Genomic DNA, 19624 nt, shown 5'->3' with positions numbered 1-19624 from the left:
ACCACACACACACACATATACACCACACACACACTCACACCACATACCCCACACACATATACACACACACCACACACACATACACATACACACCACACACACATACTCACCACACACACACACCACACAGAGACACACTCACACACAGACACATTTACACACATACACACACTCACATACACTCACATACACACACATACTACATACATCACACATATACACACACACCATACACATACACACCACACACTCACATACATATACCACGCATACACACCACACATACACACAAACACACACACATACACCACACACACATCACACACACAGACACACACTCACACATACACACCACACACACACACTCACCACACACAGACACACTCATACACACACTCACAACACACACACACACTCTCAGAGATATCCACAGATGTTTGGAGAACAGTGGGAGATGGTAATGACTTTTAACAAGAGCTGTACAGTCCTTTGTAGAAATCCAGAGACTCCTAAAGTTCACTGGCAGAGACTGTCACTGGCATCCACCTACAGATCCTCAGGAGCCCACCAATCCCTCCACAGACATGCACACAGATACCCATACAAGACCTCTCACAGAGAGACACTACCTATACCCGCCCTGAGGTCCTACACTGAGCCCTGACCAAGATCCCCGAGGAGTCTCTGACAGCTGATACATCGTACAACACGCAAAAGTGAAAGACGTTGGAGTCCTCACAGAGTCTGCCAAGAGACTTGATAGAGACACTGGAGACCTCAGAAACTTCTCAGAGCCCTAATATACAGATGGCACAGTGGCCTCTGGGTGCCACAGACACTCCCTCACAGTGATTTCACCCAGCCTTCCAGAGTCCTCAGAAAGATGACCATACAAACAGACCCCGGACAGAGACAGCACAGAGACTAGAGAGACCTGGGATCATCCCTCAGAGCTCCACACAGAACATCCAGAGTTCTCACGGGGAGATACCATGGGAAAACCTATCACAAGAGCCATACACCATCGCCAGGAGAGACGGCAGAGAGGTCACTAACAGGTCCTTCAGGCCCACATGAGAGGTCTCAGATGTGGACGTGAGGGACAGTGAGCTGAATTACTTAGGATATGGAGTTTCTTAGAGGTGTTATTAGTACCATGGGCAGGCAGACAGTCGATAGACTGATGGAGGAGACTCAGGAGAGTTAAAGGTCCAGCACCAGATCAGCATAATGGTGTGTGGAGAAGGCACCAAAGGGAGAAATCGGGGCTCACAGCGAAGACATAGGGGGCTGTCTTAAGCCCTTTTGAGTATGGGAGGGAAGTTTCGCAATACAAGCCTGAAGCCAAGCTCTCTGATGCCCAGGCAGGAGGCAGGGAAAGGGAAGAAGGGCAGGATGCGTGTCCACCAATGCCTCCTATGTTGTAACCATCTAAGGTGAGGATCTAGGCATGGGAACTGTAGGCTGGACATTCGGGGTCTCACTGCGTGCTCCTTACTACAATGCATGAGGGGAAAGGCTGCTGCAGGGGCTGTGGTCTGAGCAGCAGGTGGATCCTAGAGCACAGAAACCCCCATAGGTTACACACGCTTTCCAGAATTGTCCATGCATAAGATGCAGAAACTTACCCCTGACCCCAGAGCTCAGGCTGGAGATGGAGAGATCTGATACAACTTCCCAGCCTTGTGGCCACTCAGTCTCCCGGGGAAATCTCCTCCTACAGAGACAGTGCAGAGAGCTCACAGTCGACCACGGAGCCCCACAGAGAGGAGCCCTCCAGACGGACATCTCAGAGTCTCCACGGACATTTCCCTAAGAGACCTCGTCACCAGAAGAACCCTGACCTACAGCCCCAAGTCCATCAAATAAAATGGGTTCTCTGCTTGGGATAAAGCACTGGCATTGAGTTCCCCTTGGCAACTCCATGGCCTCCACACAGACCTACAGATTGAATGTGTAGGCCTACAGATTTATGTTTTCTCAATAACTATGGCCTTGGACCCATGCTTGTTGTATAATGGTTTCCTCAAACTTGAAACATTCCTTCCAGGAGGAGGCCGCGAGGCTCAGGAAGTAAACAGGCCTCAGAGCTGACAAGGGAAGTTTGCCATGCGTTAGTGCGGCTATTAGGCACAATGGAAACACCCTCTCTCTCCACCAAATACAGACTTCTATTTTCCCACAAGACAGAGTAACAGACACCATGTGTATCTTTCCATTTGAAATGACCACAATAGAAATGCAAAGTGAATGATTTTAAGATGCTGAAGAACTATGGTAAAGAACACTGACACCCAGTAACAGGATGGGCTCACTATTTTGACCCCATGCATCTAGAAGCATGGGGAAAGGGAAACTGAGGTGGAACCCAGGAACTCCCTGGATTAAAGAGGTAAAGCTGTGAGTCCACAGAGCTACCGATGAAGACAGTTCCGGTGAGGCCAGAGCTTCACAGAGAGATCCCCAAAGATATGAGCAGGATTCTTCAGGTATTTATAGAGCACCAGTGGGCACACACACCTGAGGAGCTAGCAGCCCAGAGGAAGGCTCATCTGGGGCACCAGCACCTGCACCTCACCTTACTTAATACGTCTGAGTTTCTCTTGCGTGTAACGAAGCTCTTAGGTGAATAGACTGTAGTGGCAGCCAAGACCATTGAGCTGTACTCTTCAAAGGGTTAAGCTAGGCCAGGTACAATGGTGCACACCTGCAATCTGAGCACCGGGGATGCTGAAGCAGGAGGATCTCAGGTTCAAGGCCACCCTGAGCTCCATAGTGAGACTCTCTCCACAAACAAAAATAGAGCAAATGTTAAAAAAAATAGTAAACTTTATGTGATATTTATTTATTGCAGAGCAGTTACTGCATTAGGGACGATTGGCTGGTTGAACAACAGAACAATGTACTTTTCTGTTGTATTGGCCCCTCCTTGGCAGATGTGGAACATCAGTGGAGGACTAAAGCGAGGACTGGATCCAAGTCTAGCTTGGTGAGCGGATGACTTTATTGGGCTTCCTTGAAGGAGCACAGTGAAGGGCTGCTTGCAGGGGCATGGGTGAACCCCAAAGAGCTGCATCACAAAGTCCAACAACCCCAGAGTGGGATGATGACTTGGGAGTCTCCATCACGGAGAGCACCTCCACCTTGTTAACCATCTACTTCCTGTTTACCCTAGTGTCTGCCAAGATCACTTGCTGCCCGAAGGATGCATCAGGAGAAAATGGCTGGAATCCCAGGTGGGGGGCCTGAGCCCTGCCCCACCCCCATTCTCCTGAGGTGTGCACCATCACCCGGCCTACTCAGCATGTATTGGTTATTTTGTTGCCATGGCTACCCAGGTCATTGCTGTCTCTGCTTCAAGACCTTAATGGGAAGGCTTTCATTATTCCCATGGGAAAAGTTGATCATAACGTGATCATGAGCTTAAATTTAAAAATGTAAAGACAGTAGCATAACGACTGAGGGGACCGAGAACTGAAGTGAATGAGCAGTGGCCTAACAGGATGCTGAAAGATGTGTGAACGAAAAATTGAGTCCAGCTAAATTTGGCAACGTTTCATTGACCAAGAATGTGGTTCTCAGCAGGTCAGGGTAGCACATATATTTGACTGCAGCAATCGGGAGCCAAAGTCAAGTGGATCTCTGTGAGTTCGAGGTCAGCCTGACCTACATGGCAAGTTCGGAGGCAGCCACACATAGTAAGACCTTGACTTAAAACACACACACACACACACACACACACACACACACACACACACACACACTAAACAATCAAAACTAGCAAATTGTGCTGCCATTGAAGTTGCTCAACTTGGTGAATTTTATTGTTACTCAATAAATACTGACCTTGTAGAACATCACAAACATTCCTATCTATGTTTGTGGCACAACAGCTCTCATGTGCACACACACATCATGCTAAGATAGTGAACTCTACAAAGTTTGCTTTGGGCCAGACTTCATCACCCAAGTTTAGGCTAAAATATGTCATATTTATAAAGTATGAAAACAACAAGTTAAAGCCACCATGTCTATAAAAGAGCTAAAACAAGAAGATAAAAATTAACCTAATCTAAATAATCCAAAAGAAGACAGAGAAAAATAGAAACGAAGCACAGAGGGGACAGATAGGAAGTCCATACTTCTTATCTTGAAGGAAGGAATTTAGCAACAGTTTATTCTGGAGCTGTTTGAGTGAATGTGGCCCAGGAACACAGACTCGTTACCCCAAATGCCACACTCCCACATGGCAGCGGTTCCAGAGTTTGTATAGTTTTACAGAACAAAGGGGATCAAAAATCAAGGCAAATTTAAAAGAGGTTGATGGTGCACCAGAGAGGTGGGTAGAAGATGGGGGCCCAGGATGCTATCTGACGACATTCTTAGCTCTTGGGTTGGCAGATGCTAGTATCCTGCAATGTCAATCGCTTCTAAGATGTTTATATTTATTATCATAAATATCAGTTACAAAGTGGGGCAAGAAATGGCTGTTCCAGAAGGCTAAAACGAGCCCAAGATAAAATAACTGGCCCCTCAACCTGCAAAATTTCAATCTTCCCACAATTCCAATGGGTCCCTCAGTCTCTGAAGATGCAGACTCCTTCTAGGAAGTTTTGTTCATAACCAGACACAGCTTCTTTTCAGGAATCTTTGTTCACCCATATAAATGACGATGTCCGCCAAAGTACCCCTAAGCTCATAGGTTGAAGACTTGCTATCCAGCATGAACTCTGATGGTTCCAGAGGGTTCTAACCTGTCTAATCAGATTATGGCTGAATGGGTAAGTGGGAAGAAGCAGGTCACTGGAGCTGTGATTTTCAAGGATGTGATTCCTGCTGACATCTGGGTTGGGAGGGCACCTGTAGCGGGATTCCAGGTCTTTGTGTTCCCCACAGCTATTATTACTTGAACAGAAACATGAAGTTACAGAAGGAGCAGAGGCTGTTTGGCCAGGAGACAGACAGTACACGCCAAGGCAGCTTGGAGGAGCTGGAATAAAGAGGCAAAGTCTAGGAGCTCAAAGGCCCCACTGTACAAGGAGTTGGGTTTTTCTCTGTCCACAGTGCAGGCTTTTTGTCTCGCCTGCACAATGGTGTGTGTGTGTGTGTGTGTGTGTGTGTGTGTGTGTGTGTGTGTGTCCAGGACTGTGTGCTTGAGGCTTACAATGAGTGGAAGGGAGGTTGCTTTCAGACGTTCTGCAGTGGGGTGGGGGGTGGGGAGACAGGTCGGGTCACCACAGCTGGTTTTAGCTGTCCTGGTGGCTAGAGAGGCTTTCCAGCTTCCTTTTTGGCAACCTGGTTTTTCATATGCTAAATTTGTAAGGTTTCATATGCAAATCCTGTCCAGTGGACTAGGCTTCTCTCTCACTTGTCTTCTGTGGCAGGCATCTTCATCTACCCACACACCTCCACCTCTGTCCCTGACTGTATCTCTCTCTCTCTTTCTCTCTCTTTCTCTCTATCTCTCTCCATTTGTCTCTGCCTCTCCCTCTATTTGTCTCTCTGAGACTTTGTTTCTGTCTCCTCTATTCACATCTCTCTCTCTCTTTCTTTCTCTCTCTCTCTATCTCTCTCCATTTGTCTCTGCCTCTCCCTCTATTTGTCTCTCTGAGACTTTGTTTCTGTCTCCTCTATTCATCTCTCTCTCTCTCTCTCTCTCTCTCATTTCTGCCTCTCCCTCTGTCTTCCTGAGTCTTTCTCTCTGTCTCTCCCTCTCCCTCTATCTGCCTCTCTGAGTCTCTGTCTCTCTGTCTCCCCCTCCCCCTCCTTCCTGGCTGACATCAAGGGAACAGCCTGGGCTATAGTCTCCTGCTAGCCTGGAGTCCTGATTAATCACAACCTAAAAGCAATAGAGCCATCGGCAGAGTAAAAACTGTGAAACTGAGCTTAAATAAAGGTCACTGTTTCCCCCAAGTGTTTGTAACATATTAAAAACAAACAAACAAAACCACTCGGAAACATACTGGTTAAAACGCAAGCCGTAATGGAATAAAACGGCAACCTGATGGTATTTGTAAGAAATATGTTTTTTAAAAAAATATGCGTGTGTTGTCTTTCTGCATATATATGTGCACCACATATGAGGAGCCTGCGGAGGTCACAAGAGGCATCACTGCATTCCTGGAAATGGAGTTACATATGTTTGTGAGGCACCACATGGCACTGTGACCCAAACCTAGGCCTCTGGAAGAAGTGCACATGACCTCACCTGTTGAGCCATCTCTTCCCCATACCAAAGGTAGATCTTAGGTATATAGATTTCTAGGCATACATAGAGTTTAAAAGTGAGAATTTAGGTAACGGTCTTACAGGGAGCCCACTAGAGATGACCACTCAGACATGGTTTAAAGCCAACTGAAAGCCTTTCTCTAGCTTCCTGAGACTACACTCAAGTATTCAGGCACTTATCTGTAGCCCCAAATGTCTAGAAAGAACATGGGGTTTCTGGGGCTGGGGATTTAGCTCAGTGGTAGAGCGCTTACCTAGGAAGCGCAAGGCCCTGGGTTCGGTCCCCAGCTCCGAAAAAAAGAACCAAAAAAAAAAAAAAAAAAAAAAAGAACATGGGGTTTCTGAGAGCAGAAACCACAGTCTGGCATCTTGTTCTGAAGTTTGGTGGAGGGTGGGGCCTTCGTGTAAGCAAACAACTTGACCGAGGCTAAGACAAGTGGTTCTCTGGATGGGGAGGTCTTCATAAGCAGGCAGTTTAAAAGCAACTAAGATAAGTTACCTAGGACACCCTGACCTTGGGGTTTCTAGAATAGGTTTGTTTCCTCAGGATTCTCCATCAAGGAGATCAAAATCTAGTTAAGCCTGAAATGGTCTACACAAGAATATGGGGTGGAAGAACTCACCTTTGCACTGTCTTGCCCTGTTACAAAGATGTGCCCTCAGGCATGAGTTGAGAACACTTGGCCAAGGCTAAGGATTTGGCTCGAGGGCAAACCCTACAGTTAAAAGTTTTAGATCCGGCCACAGACCATTGCAGAGGCTTAACCCTGCATGCCTGGCCACCAGGAAAAGTCTGAACTCTCAGGAGAAATGCCCTCCCCACCTGAGACCTGTACACAGCTAGTACATACAATCCCTGATGAAGACACACTCAAGGACTCTGATCTCCTCACCAAGCTACATTCTCACCCCCAAGTGTACACTCCTGCCCCAGGCGCCTCCATTTATAGAGCCATTTGCAGGTGCCTCAACTAAGACCACCTCCTCAGGAACCTCAAAGTCATTTTTATCCATTGTAATTCAGTATTTGCTGCTTTGTCTGTTCATTTAATAGCCATTAAAGTGCTTTGTTAAGTCTATAATCATCTGAATAAGGGGTCTCAGGATAAAAGCATTAACTAAATGAAATTCTACTTATTCCTAGTCCAGACCTCCCTCATTTAACAGGTGTCTGAGGGAAGCTACTATGCGTCATGCCATTTGCTTCTGCAGCTGGGCACTTGGGTCGGTTCCCTTCCCCACAAACTCATCTCCTTTCTCACTAACATACTTCCCTCCTTGTACAAACCCCAAAGCAGATCACTGCGGCTGCAAGCTGGCTCCTGTTGGCTAATGTTTTCTAAGCACAGAGCAGAGCTGGTTCTCTCCAGTACAACACTGCATCACATCCTTGCTGTAACTCCATTAAGCAAATGCCTGTATTTTCCCTTGATAAATGAGAACACTCAAGGTCAAAGTCACTAAGTAGCCTGCCTAAGATCAGAGGGAGGAAGAGGGTGAAGGTGGGACCCAGACCTGCAGCAGACTCTAAGACTAATTAGGTTTGCTCTCTGAGCTCCCATCCCCACGTATTTTCTCTTGACGGCTTAAAAACAAAAACCAAAACAACAAAGCAAAACAAAACCTAAAACCTAAAAAGAGTTTTTTTCCAGGATTTTCTTTTGGCATCAAATCACTTGAGATTTGTCTGCACCTCTGGAAAAAAAAAACAAAAAACTGTCCTGATGAAAATGTCTAAGTCCAGAAGGATGCCTCAGTAGGCAGAGGTGTGACTGCCTGACAAGCTCAGTACTGGGGCCTACCGGACGGGAGGGAGGAGCAAGGGCCAGAGCTGTTTGTCCACCACATGTTTGCCACGGGATGTGTCCCCACCCAACCCCCAGATATCTCTGCCTCTCCCATCTCTCTCTCTCCTTCTTCTCCCTCTCTCCCTCTCCCTCCCTCTCTCCACCTCCCCACCCCCTCTCTCCCCTCTCCCCCACACATCTAACACAGACACACAGACATCTAACATACACACAGACACATAGAGACATATACGCACATACATACAGAGAGACAAACACGCACATACAAACATATACACAGCAACAACCAGACACACACAGAGACATACACACAGAGACACATACACACATACACACACACAGAATCACACACACAAACATGACACAAGGAGGTATATAAACACTCACAGAATCACAGACATCACAGACATCACACACACAGAGAAACATACACACAGAATCACACATATCACACACAGACATAACACACAGAATCACACACAGACATAACACACACACACACACACACACACTAAAAATTCTTTTAAAGAAAACAATTGAGGTTTACAATCTTGCTGCAGTGTCCTTATCTGTGTTATTGGACCAACTGACACCCTGGATTCTATCTGCCATGTGAAGATTCTTCCCATGTGATTTAGTGAGGACGACGAGGTAAAGCACCTAAGAAGTGTCTCACAGAAGCAGTCTGCCTGGTTCAGTAGGTACCAAGCTCAAGGAAGGCCCGCCACCTCCTATCCCCGCCCCCACCTCGGTCTTCTGGTTGTATGAAATTGTCAGAAACAATGGGGCTTGGAGATAGTGGTGGTGGTGAGGATGAACCGGTGAACCGTTAAAGCCGAGTGCTCTCACACAGATGAGCGACCGCGCTTGGCCAGGTGTCACACTGCAGGCCTCTCCCCAGGAGCCTTTCCCAGTCTGTTTATACAGGTGCTACCGAGGGGCGCTGCTCTCTGAGGAAGGTTTGCCGCACTCGTGTCCGAGACCTAGCTCTTCCATGGAAAAGCGGCTGTCAGGGAATTTGCTGCTGTCTGGCAGGAGGCACTCCAAGCTGGCTACCCAGCTTTCCCTTCCGGTCTTAGATACTGGTTTGACGTAGAAAACAAGATATGCGCTGCAGGTCTGAAGCCCTCGTGCCTCCTGGGAGTTTGTGAGAAACGCAGGAAGGCCAGTGTCGCCCAAGCCCACTGAGTGAGGAGTGGAGTTTAACAAGGCTTTCTGATGGTTTGCATGCAAGTGCTTCCTGGTCCTCCAACTGGAATGAGTGCTTGGCCTCTAGAACCTTGGAGATGCTCCGCGGCTCCTCCTTCTTGTCTTTATTTTGGTGTCTTCCTAGGTCTTAAAACTCACACGTGTTTGATCATGTGCTCTCACTCAGACAGTGTAAGTGCACTATGGACAGTCTTATTACACTGTACCCAGATGCCCCAGCCCAGGACCTCAATTAAGTAAATGCCTCCCTAAGACAGGCAAGCCTGTAGGACATTCTATTAATAAGTGATTGATGGGCGACCACTGTGGGTGGGGCCATCCCTGGACTGGGTGGTTCTGGATTCCATAAGAAAGCAAGCTGAGCAAGCCATAGGGAGTAAACAAGCCAGTAAGCAGCATCCCTCTGCTTCAGCTCCTGCTTGCAGGTTCCTGCCCTGTTTGAGATCCTGTCTGGACTTCCTTTGAATTTTGTGAACTGTGATATAGAAGTGTGAGCTGAACAGACCCTTCCCTCCCCTGCTTGCCTTTGGAGCAATAGAAACTCTAAGACAGTACTGCAAGGCTTCTACAGGGGACATTACAGCTGGGGCTGAAACGTGTTGTGCACCTCAAGGATCAAGTTGAGAGCTCTGCCCGGCAGGAACAGTGCTGAGAAGAGGGGCTCAGGTGTGAGGGCTCCAGCCTAGCAGCTGGACTAGAACTGTCACTTCAAGGATGTGCTCTTGCGATGGGGAGTCCTGGTTGTCAATTTGACACATCCGGAAAGACGGACTTTTAGTTGAGAAATCACCTCCATTGGATTGTCTTGTGGGCACCTCTGTGGAGCGCTGTAGTAAAAGTTATTAAAATCACTGCCCGGGGTTACTGCCCTGGTTTGGTTATTGAGTTAACGGATGAAAGACACACTCACAGCTTTTATATTTACAATAAACCTTAATTAGCACAAGAGCTGGGCACATACCCAGCCTCCATGAATTAGAATCTATTTCCCTATTGATAACCCTGAGTTATTACTTGCTATTTCCTATGTTCTATCTGGGCTGCTCTTAACTCCAATTGGCTAGCTCTCAAGGTCATACTCCCTTGACCCTTAACCTATGGCAGCTTCTCCTTCCTCTCCTGAAAGCCAGCAAAACCTAAACCCCACCTATGTCTCTTCTGCCCACCTCTTGGCTGTCGGCATTTTTATTCACCAATCAAATTAACTTGGAGGAAGGGTCACAGGGGCTCTGTGCGGACCCCAGGTCTCACCAGCACTTAGCATTACAATAGAGAGTAAAAAAACAAAACCTCAGAGGGAGTTTTCCCCGATTGCTACTTGACAGAGACATTGAAAGGAAGCTCTGGGCTTCGCTATGTAGATCACATTGGCCTCGAATTTAGGATGATTCTGTGGTTTCTGCCTCCTGACTGTTGGGATTACAGATGTGAGACACCAAGCCTGGCCGAGGTAAATTTTCGTCATGTTAAAAACTGTCTAGAAATTCTCCTCAAGTGAAAAATTGGCTTTACCTTCAGCTGTATCCCACTTATTTGAATATTTGCAGCAGAGCAAACAAACACCAAACAACAGTGGGAAACGGTGAGTTCGAAACCAGCCAAGTATTACTTTGGCAGCCAAGACTCAGAGGAAAGAGTTTGCGGGAAGAGGACCCTGGGAAGGGAAAAGCACCCAAGGCGCCCAGCAGAAAGCAGCAGCTAAGTAGAGGTTTGGGCCCTAGTGAAGGTCAGGGCTGCCCTGGGAGTTGGCAGCAGAGGGACGAAATAAAGAACAGGGAGTGTGGCATCATGGGATACTTTCCCTCTCAACACCTTTGAGGAGGCATAAGTGATGTGGAGTCTTGTTGTAAGCAGAGCAGACAGCATGAAGAGAGGGCTGGAGACTTAGAACTTCCCCAAGGCCAGCCCAGTGTTACCATCAGACCTCTCAGTCCCCACAAATAAATCTTATTTTTCAAAAACAGCAAGAGGTGCCGCCAAATATAGAGAATGCGGTGGTTTGAACTCAAGTTGATCAGCCTGTAAAGTGGGACCTGGGAGGCACCAAGGGGCAAGGTCTAGAAAAGCGCTCTGTAAGAGACCTCTGTTGATAAAAGCTGCAGTGATTTGATACTGTGTTACTTTTCCCAAGGCTGGGGCCTCACAAGAAAACCACAAGAGAGTTCACACTCTCAGAAACACAGTCCCTCTGCAGGAGCAAACCAATGGTCACATAGGATCAGGGATCAGGAAGCAGACAGCAAACAGGAAGTGTCCCCCATGAGAACTCAAGCCGCCCCTCAGCCCGCAACTCACCTTTTCCATCGAGGCCGCACCTTCTAAAGACTCCACAATCTTAACTGTCCAAAATAATACCACCCACTGGGGACTTAGTGTTCAAGCACATGAGCCTGTGGGAACGGTTCACATTCAAACCACAACTGCAGCAGGTTACTTCAAACCTTTAAGAGACATTACTGCCCAGGCCCACAGTCTTCCATCACTTTCAGAAATAGATGTGGTTATCTTATAAGAGGAGACCAGTGGCCAGGTGGACATGCTTTGAGGAATAATCAATAAAAAGCTAACAGAACATATTAAAATGGTTAGAATTGGTGAAGATTCCCTTGCCAAAGAAAAGATACAAAAGACATTTGAGATTTATGTGCGGATTGTGAGTTCTACTCATCCAATGGCAAAGAACAGAGAGATCAGGAGAAGTCAGGACTCACTCACAGGTTTCTGGTTTAGGCAACTGAGTTAATTTCCTTATGACAAATAATTACCGTGTTGAGCCTTGCCTGTCTGCCTTCAGAGTGTAGGCTTCTTGTACAGTGCAGTTCAGAACCACAGGAATGCACTGAGTGCCTGCTCCAGGCCAGGCACTCTCAGCATCTTACCAAGGCAAGCACTATTTGTCTTAACCTTCATGATTAACTGCACTTCAGATCCCACAGCTAGAAAATGGATGAGTTACAAACTTGAGTCCAAGTATGTTTCTTCTTCTAGACCAGAGAATCTTTTTTTTTTTTTAAATAACTTTTTGGCCAGCATACAGAGAAAAGTAACCATTTCACACATATATGCATCATATTTTGTTCTCTTCACTCGTGCATGCAAGGGTGAGAACAAGAATTTGGTTCCCCCTCCACCTTCCTCTGGACCTCTTCTTTGGAGCTGGAAAGATGGCTCAGTGGTTAGTTCCCCAGCACCCACATAAATGGTGCATGGGTGTGTTAGCCTCCTGTCATTCCAGAAATGACATAGAAATGTGGTTCCAGAGCAAGCTGACCAGTGACGCCAGCCAGATCAGTGAGAGCTGGGCTTACATAAGAGACAGACTCTACCCCCAGTGCATTGGTAGAAAAGTGTTGAAGGACAATTCCTGAAACCAACCTTGGGCCTCCAAATATGTGTACACATAGACATTTAAATCTAGACTTAATCTTGTGTTTCTGGGAGACTTGCTTGGCTTTTTTTTTTTTTTTTCTTTTTTTCAGAGCTGGGGACCGAACCCAGGACCTTGCGCTTCCTAGGCAAGCGCTCTACCACTGAGCTAAATCCCCAGCCCCTTGCTTGGCTTTTAATTTAAAGCTTTGAACTGGTTCTCAAACCCACCCAGGCTAGATGGCTCAGAAGGAAGATGGGACAGTTCCCGTTATCCTGAGGGCTTTCTGCACTGGACTGACACAGTCTGCCCCAATGGTTGAAATGCACCTAGGTCTTCAATTAGAGAACCCTGGACACAGGACACGTCACAGTCCCTCCCATCTGGAGCCTTGTCCCAGCTCCTGCTCTGGATCTGCAGGGCTGAGAACTTCCTCTCCATCAGGGCTTCTCCTGAGCAGTGGGACTTTTTTTTTTTTCTTTTTTTCGGGGCTGGGTACCGAACCCAGGACCTTGCGCTTCCTAGGCAAGCGCTCTACCACTGAGCCAAATCCCCAACCCCACAGTTGGACTTCTAATAAGAGTAATTAGTGGCAGTAGGAGAGAGGTCCATTCTGGGAAGGTGACCCATCTGGGAACCAGGAGCAGGCAGGGAACTAATTACAGTGCCTGCTCCTTACCTCCTTCCCAATCCAAAAAGAACCAGTCACACACCACATCACACCCTCCCTTCCCTCTGCTGCCCTATCCCTGAGAGTCAGGGATATTTTAATCAGCTCATCTGTCCCTTGAGGATTATTTCCTGCAAATTGTCTCCAGATAGGAACTGGATTTGTTGCCTGGGTCTTCTGGCCCAAACCAGCCAAAGAACACATTATAGTAACAATCGTCAGCCGAGTCTTAACTTAGAATTCACAACATACTGGGGTGGTCTCCGTTCTCCTCCTCTGCAGTCCTGGGCATGGCTGCTGTTTTTACATCAGAGAAGATGGACAGGAGGCAAGGTGGAATTGGCCAGGGGCTGCACCAAGGTCACGGCTAGTACCTGTCGAGTCAGTCAGAGCCCCACACACATGAAGGCAGAGTGAGCTGGGACCCGATAGGGGATGAATGTCGGAGGCAGAGATGGGAGGGAGCTGAGGGGGAGAGGAAGGCTTTCTCTCCCTTGTGCTAGGGGCTCAGGTTAAGAGCCACCCAGGGCCTGCCTGAATCTGTTTGCACACGCCTGCCCTGGTCTCCTGAGGACAGAAGGTCCGGGTGCTGTGCCCACCGCGGTGGGGACAGGTTCAGGCCCCACCTGGTTATCCTGGAAGAGAAGGGTCAATCATCCTCCAGTTCCATGCTGGCAAGCTCTCTTCCAAACCGCCTCCGGAGGCGGCCCTGGAATGGGTGCCTCCATTTGTCTGGCTCTCAGGAACTCTGCCCATCAAAGTTGAATAGAGACCAAGGCAGGTGGGCATAGCGAAGCTCTTCCTTCTTAGAAGTGGGCGATGGTCCCTCCACCTGCTTGCACATGTGTATGTGTTAAGGTGTATGTACTCTATTGAGAGATGCCTGGTCCTGTCTTCTAGCTCTTATGGGTCTGCATCTCTACCAAAGCCTGCTGTCATCATGGGATTAAACCCCATGCCTCTGAGCTTGTCTATGTTCCCAGCATTCCAGCAAATAGAAAGAAAGAAAGAAAGAAAGAAAGAAAGAAAGAAAGAAAGAAAGAAAGAAAGAAAGAAAAAGAAAGAAAGAAAGCAAGCAAGCAGGAAGGAAGGAAAGGAGTGAGGGGGTTAGAACACCCAGCCAGTTACATCATGGATCCTGTTTATAAGGGACAGTGTAAGGGGTGGAGGATCTGGCACTGACCCCAGTCTTCTGACCAGGAACTGGTATTTCCACATTTTTTTCAGCTTGGCTGCAGAAGTTACAGATGGGAACATTAATACGCGTCTGCCCGACTCATAGGGCTATCGCAAAGAGAGCAGATGAAGCAAGGCGAAGCACCCTGCTGTACCCTTCCAGCCTTGGGACCACCATGGGTGTTCTTCTCCTGAGGAGAGCTGCTAACCCACCCTGCTACGAAAGGGGGAAAGGAAGCCATGCAACAGAGATCTGCTCAAAATGGTCTTCCCAAATGCCGTTCTGGGGTGGTGCAGTGCTCTCATGCTGGTGTTCAAGCCCTGCTCTTCCTCACTGGCCACAGCCTTAGTCTGCTGCTGATCTTTGTTTCTGTCTTCTGAAGGGAATATCTTACAGGCCAGAGGAGAAGAGTCTCCTGGACTCAGGGACCATTGGGTTCTGTCCACTTCATGGCCATTCCTCTAAGCAAAAAGCCAGTGAACTATGCCTGAGGTGTCTACTGGGTTTCTGTGGCCTCTGGCTATGAGAACATTCTAAGCCACTGTGAGGAGAGTATTGGGAAAAGCAATGTAGAGTTGAAGGGCCTAGCTGGGGAGATCTTGTCCTGGAGTCTCCCATTCTGAAATAGAGCTCAGGGTGTGTGGAGGAGGTGTTCCCCACCCAACACCTGTTCTCCAACACAGGAGAACAGGTAGAAGGAAGGAGAGAGGCACCTGGGGTGGTTTGTGGATTACATAGTGAGTGGCCTAGATTTCATATTGAGATGAGAGAGAGAGAGAGAGAGAGAGAGAGAGAGAGAGAGTGTCCTGCTGAGTGTTGGGAGCAATGCCCTTGAAACCCTCCATTGTTGATGTTATTATTATGGTTAGTTAAGTATGACTGGGTTCATGGAAAATCCCCAGCCAGCTGCAGAAGACTAATACAAATGTGGTGGTCAGGATGAATAATAATATGATAAAGCTCTGACCTTGCTGAGAAATACATCTGATGTCAAGATGCCCAATGTGATGACCTGTGACCTTTCTGAAAAAACCAACATCCTGCTGACTAATAGATATGACAAACCTGTGACCTTTCTGACATCCTGTTAACATCAGCTGATTCCCTGACCACATGAATACTGTGTCCTTGGCCTGCGTAAATGTTTCTTACTTCCCCCCTCTCTCTGTTACCCCTGTTATGGTATAAATTCAGCCTTGGGAAAAAATGAAATTGTCACCTAGATCAGACTCTTGTCTTGGCGTCCTTCTTCCTGTCTCTTGTCCCCCATTCTCTTCCAGGTACCTTCTGCACCGTCATTGACAGCTGAGGAGATGTGAATGCCAGGCATGTCTCCTGTTTTGATTGGACTTCTCTCCTCAGCCCTGGCTGATGACAGGCCCAGCATAGGCTCCTTTTAATCAGTGAGATTCACTTTCCCCCACTGAGGAGAGCAGCAGTGTTGAGCCCGGGGAGGAGGATGGGTTTCTGACTGGAATGTAATAATTCAGAAGATGGATATTATCTTGAATAGCATCAGCAGGTTGCTCTATGGCTTGTGCCTCAGTGAGGGGACTTTTCCAAAAAGGAAGACGCTCAGCTTTGGCTTGAGGTAGCACAGGGGTGATCTTCGGGCCTGTTTTCTTCCCTCTGTGGAATGTGCGTGGGGATGGGAGGCCTTTTCCAAGAGGACAGACGGGTATGCATGGTTACAGTGAGGGAGGCAGGAACTGGAGCCTAGCCCTTCATGCCAGGAAAGAGCACACAGAATCCTGGACCAGGGAGAGAGAGGCCAGCGCTGCAGGCTGGGGAATCAAATGCCTTACTCTAAAAATATCCGACACCGTTTCTTTTCTTTCTTTCTTTCTTTTTTTTAAAGAATTATTTATTCATTGTATATGAGCACACTGTTTCTGTCTTCATACACACCAGAAGAGGGCATCAGATCCTATTACAGATGGTTGTGAGCCACCATGTGGTTGCTGGGAATTGAACTCAGGACCTCTGGAAGAGCAGTCAGTGCTCTTAACCACTGAGTCATCTCTCCAGCCCCGACACCGTTTCTTGACAAAGCACAAAGAACATATTCTATTCAAGTTAGAAGCGGAGTGACAATTTCCGAAAAGGGGTCTGGTTTGAGCAAGGATCAAAGCTGGCTAACCTTGGGCTCCATGAATAAAGGTTAGAAAATGGTGGGGGCAGAGCACACCCAGTGCCCTGTAGTCCTGAAAGCACGAAAGCTGCTCAAGACTCCACTGTGGGCCGTGGGGAGGGGCCCTGGGTCCCGGCTGCTCACTATTTGAATGTATTTCTTCTACCTATGGCCCCTAACTTCTGAAAATGTCAGCTATTCCTCCTTCAAACCTTAGTTCACGCATTTCCACCTCCTGACAGGGTTAAACTTCGTCCCACCTCCAAAAAGCCTCAGAGTTCAGAGCTCAGAGCCGCCATTACAAGTGTGTTCCTCATTTGTTCACTCCCTGTCCCTTTCATTAGCTCCAAGATCTTTCTAGCATCATCGTGCTCTGTGAGACCAGTGCAGAAAGGATGTTCAGCGAGCACCATCGACCTCTGTGGGATGATGTCACAGGTGAGGCAGGTACAAGATAGAAGGAGGCCTGTCATTGGACAAGAAGGAAGGATGGGCGGGAGAAAAGTTTGAAGGAAGAGACAGGAGGGAAAGGGAGAGAAGCCGTGGCAGGACAATATGACAGGTGACGTTAGGCTTCCATGCTGTATCTTTACAGGTTGTTGCAGATGTTTTTAAGGGATGGATGTGTATTGGGCTTTGTATGTTTAGGTGGGCAATTCTAACTAATCAACTGGGCCAAAGGTTATTGTGCTGTGTGTTCTTTCACGTAGTGATTTAAGTGTAAGAAAGTGTGCGGCAGCTGGTATGGGCTGGCACAGAGTTGGGATGTGTGTTTCTGGCATGGAAATCTGCCTTGGGAACTAGATAGGTAGAGAGATGGCTGCGAGGCTCAGAGAGAGGCCTTTGGCAGTGTGATATGGGATGGAGCAGAGCGGGTGAGACGCTTTCCTGACTGAGAATTAAGATATCCAGGAGATACCTTGGGGCACCGGGTGCCAAACCTAGAGCGGGTAAAAGACAGCCTTTTATTTTTTATATTTTTACAACAACAGATGTTGAACCAGCATGATGGGCAAGAATCCATTAGTAATCCTAAGAGTTGAGAGAAAGTTTTATTTTCTAAGTAAGAGGAGGCCAGCACCATGTTAAGTCATGTGATATCTCGAGTGTGGGAATTTAATCAAAGAAACAGGGAAGTAGCCTGGGCTGGCAGGCTGTAGGTCCCAGGCTTTGTGATAAGTAATGGCAGATCATACAGTTACAGATTAAAAGCTGCTTTTTAAAGAAAGTTGTTTAGAAAGTCTTTCAGGATACTCATATTCATTTTAACGTGGGCTCCATGGGAATTTTGAGTTGAAATCCAAGTTAGACAAGCTACTTTGTATCGACAGGTTTATTGAAAGGTGAATTAGTTTATTTTCAGAAAGAAGAGAGTAAAGAGATTACCTGAATCACATGAGGATTTTCATCCAGGGTTCAGAACTTAGGGAAAAATTAGTCACTGACTCCAGGAAGAGTATTGTGATATTTATAAGTTATTAAGGTTAAGTAAAAACCTGTGACTGCGGGTAGGGAGCTTAACAGATGGATATATTTTAGGCTAAAGTCCTGGTTCCATACCTTTCTTATTGGTGTTAGAATTGACAGAAGGTGTTTAGTTCATTTTATGAATCACCCCGCCAAAGGCCATAGGGCTCCTTGATCCCGCCTAGCGAGGGTTTGTGGTTACTTTTGATCTTTACCACCACAGGAAGCTCCGATTCTCTGAATGTGGGGGGCTCCCTGGGAATTTGGGGTCATTTCCTGTTATCATAGAGAACAAAAGCCTAGTGGGCTCATTGTTTACCTTACTTCCATTTTAAAAGGTTGTTGAGACTTCATAATGGGTGTGACTTTGAGTTTGATGGTTATATTTTTACTCTGGGAGAGAGTGCAAGATACAAGGTTTTCTGGTTACAGACTAAGGAGCACAGTATTTTGGGAGAAAGATTCTGTCTTTGTGTTTTTAGAAAGTGTGATTAGGCTCTGGAAACCTCACAGAGTCACACTGATCAGATTTGATAGAAGCACACCACCTGAAGAAATAGATTCAGGAGAATCAAACAAAAAGATATCTGGATTCTAATAGGACTCATAACAGACCCCAGATGGGGCTCAAACTTGCAATCCTGCTGCCCCTCCCTCCCAAACACTGTGATTACATGCATGTAACAATATACCCAGTTCAAAGGAAACTTAGCTGGCTCCCCGTCTCCCTGAGAAGGAAAATATTGTCCTGCTTCTTTCAGTATGTGGGTTGTGGAGAGGCGTTTGGGGGAACACTGGGAGCTGGAACTCTTCCTCTTTCAAGTGGGAAGGTTCTACCTTCCTTGTGGGCCAGTGAGCTTGCATTAACCACTGCACACTTATCTGTGGAGCATAAAACACCCCATGCAACAGCAGAATGTATTCATTTGGAGTCTGAAAGTCTCAACCTGTGTATAAAGATGTGGTGATATCAACACATTCTTGGGCTAGGACACAGATGGCGACATTTATGGTCCTTCCTGTTGTTCACTCCAGTCTTGTCCTACTTAGTCCTAATCTGTCAGCAGGAGCCCCTCCTCCCAGCCCACCTTCATCACCTAGGGACTCCACCTCTTGATGTGGACCTAGCGTCTCTAAGTTTTCTTCTCACTGTCCACCTAGCCTTTCTTTTTTTTCTTTTCTTTTCTTTTTTTTTTTTTTTTTGGAGCTGGGGCTCGAACCCAGGGCCTTATGCTTGCTAGGCAAGTGCTCTACCGCTGAGCTAAACCCCCAACCCCCACCTAGCCTTTCTTTTAGTTTCTTTGTGCTAACTGTTGACTCACAGAACCACTCTCTACCCAGAACCCCTCAGCCACCACACTTGGCTAGGACAGAGAGTGGGCAAGAGCAACCAAAGAATGGAACACCTATCCAACAAAGGCAAGAGCATAGTCTACGCCAGCAATTCAGATGTCATAACTTTAGATGCCTAGACTCCATGGCAAAACCTCCAACAGGATCCACCAAGACAATATGCCTCCTCTAGACACCAACAAACCCAGTGCAATAGGCCTTGAGAAAAACAATT

Source organism: Rattus norvegicus, chromosome 9 (genome assembly GCF_036323735.1).
Source record: "Rattus norvegicus strain BN/NHsdMcwi chromosome 9, GRCr8, whole genome shotgun sequence".
Taxonomy (NCBI): Eukaryota; Metazoa; Chordata; class Mammalia; order Rodentia; family Muridae; genus Rattus; species Rattus norvegicus.
This window is presented reverse-complemented; position numbering follows the sequence as displayed.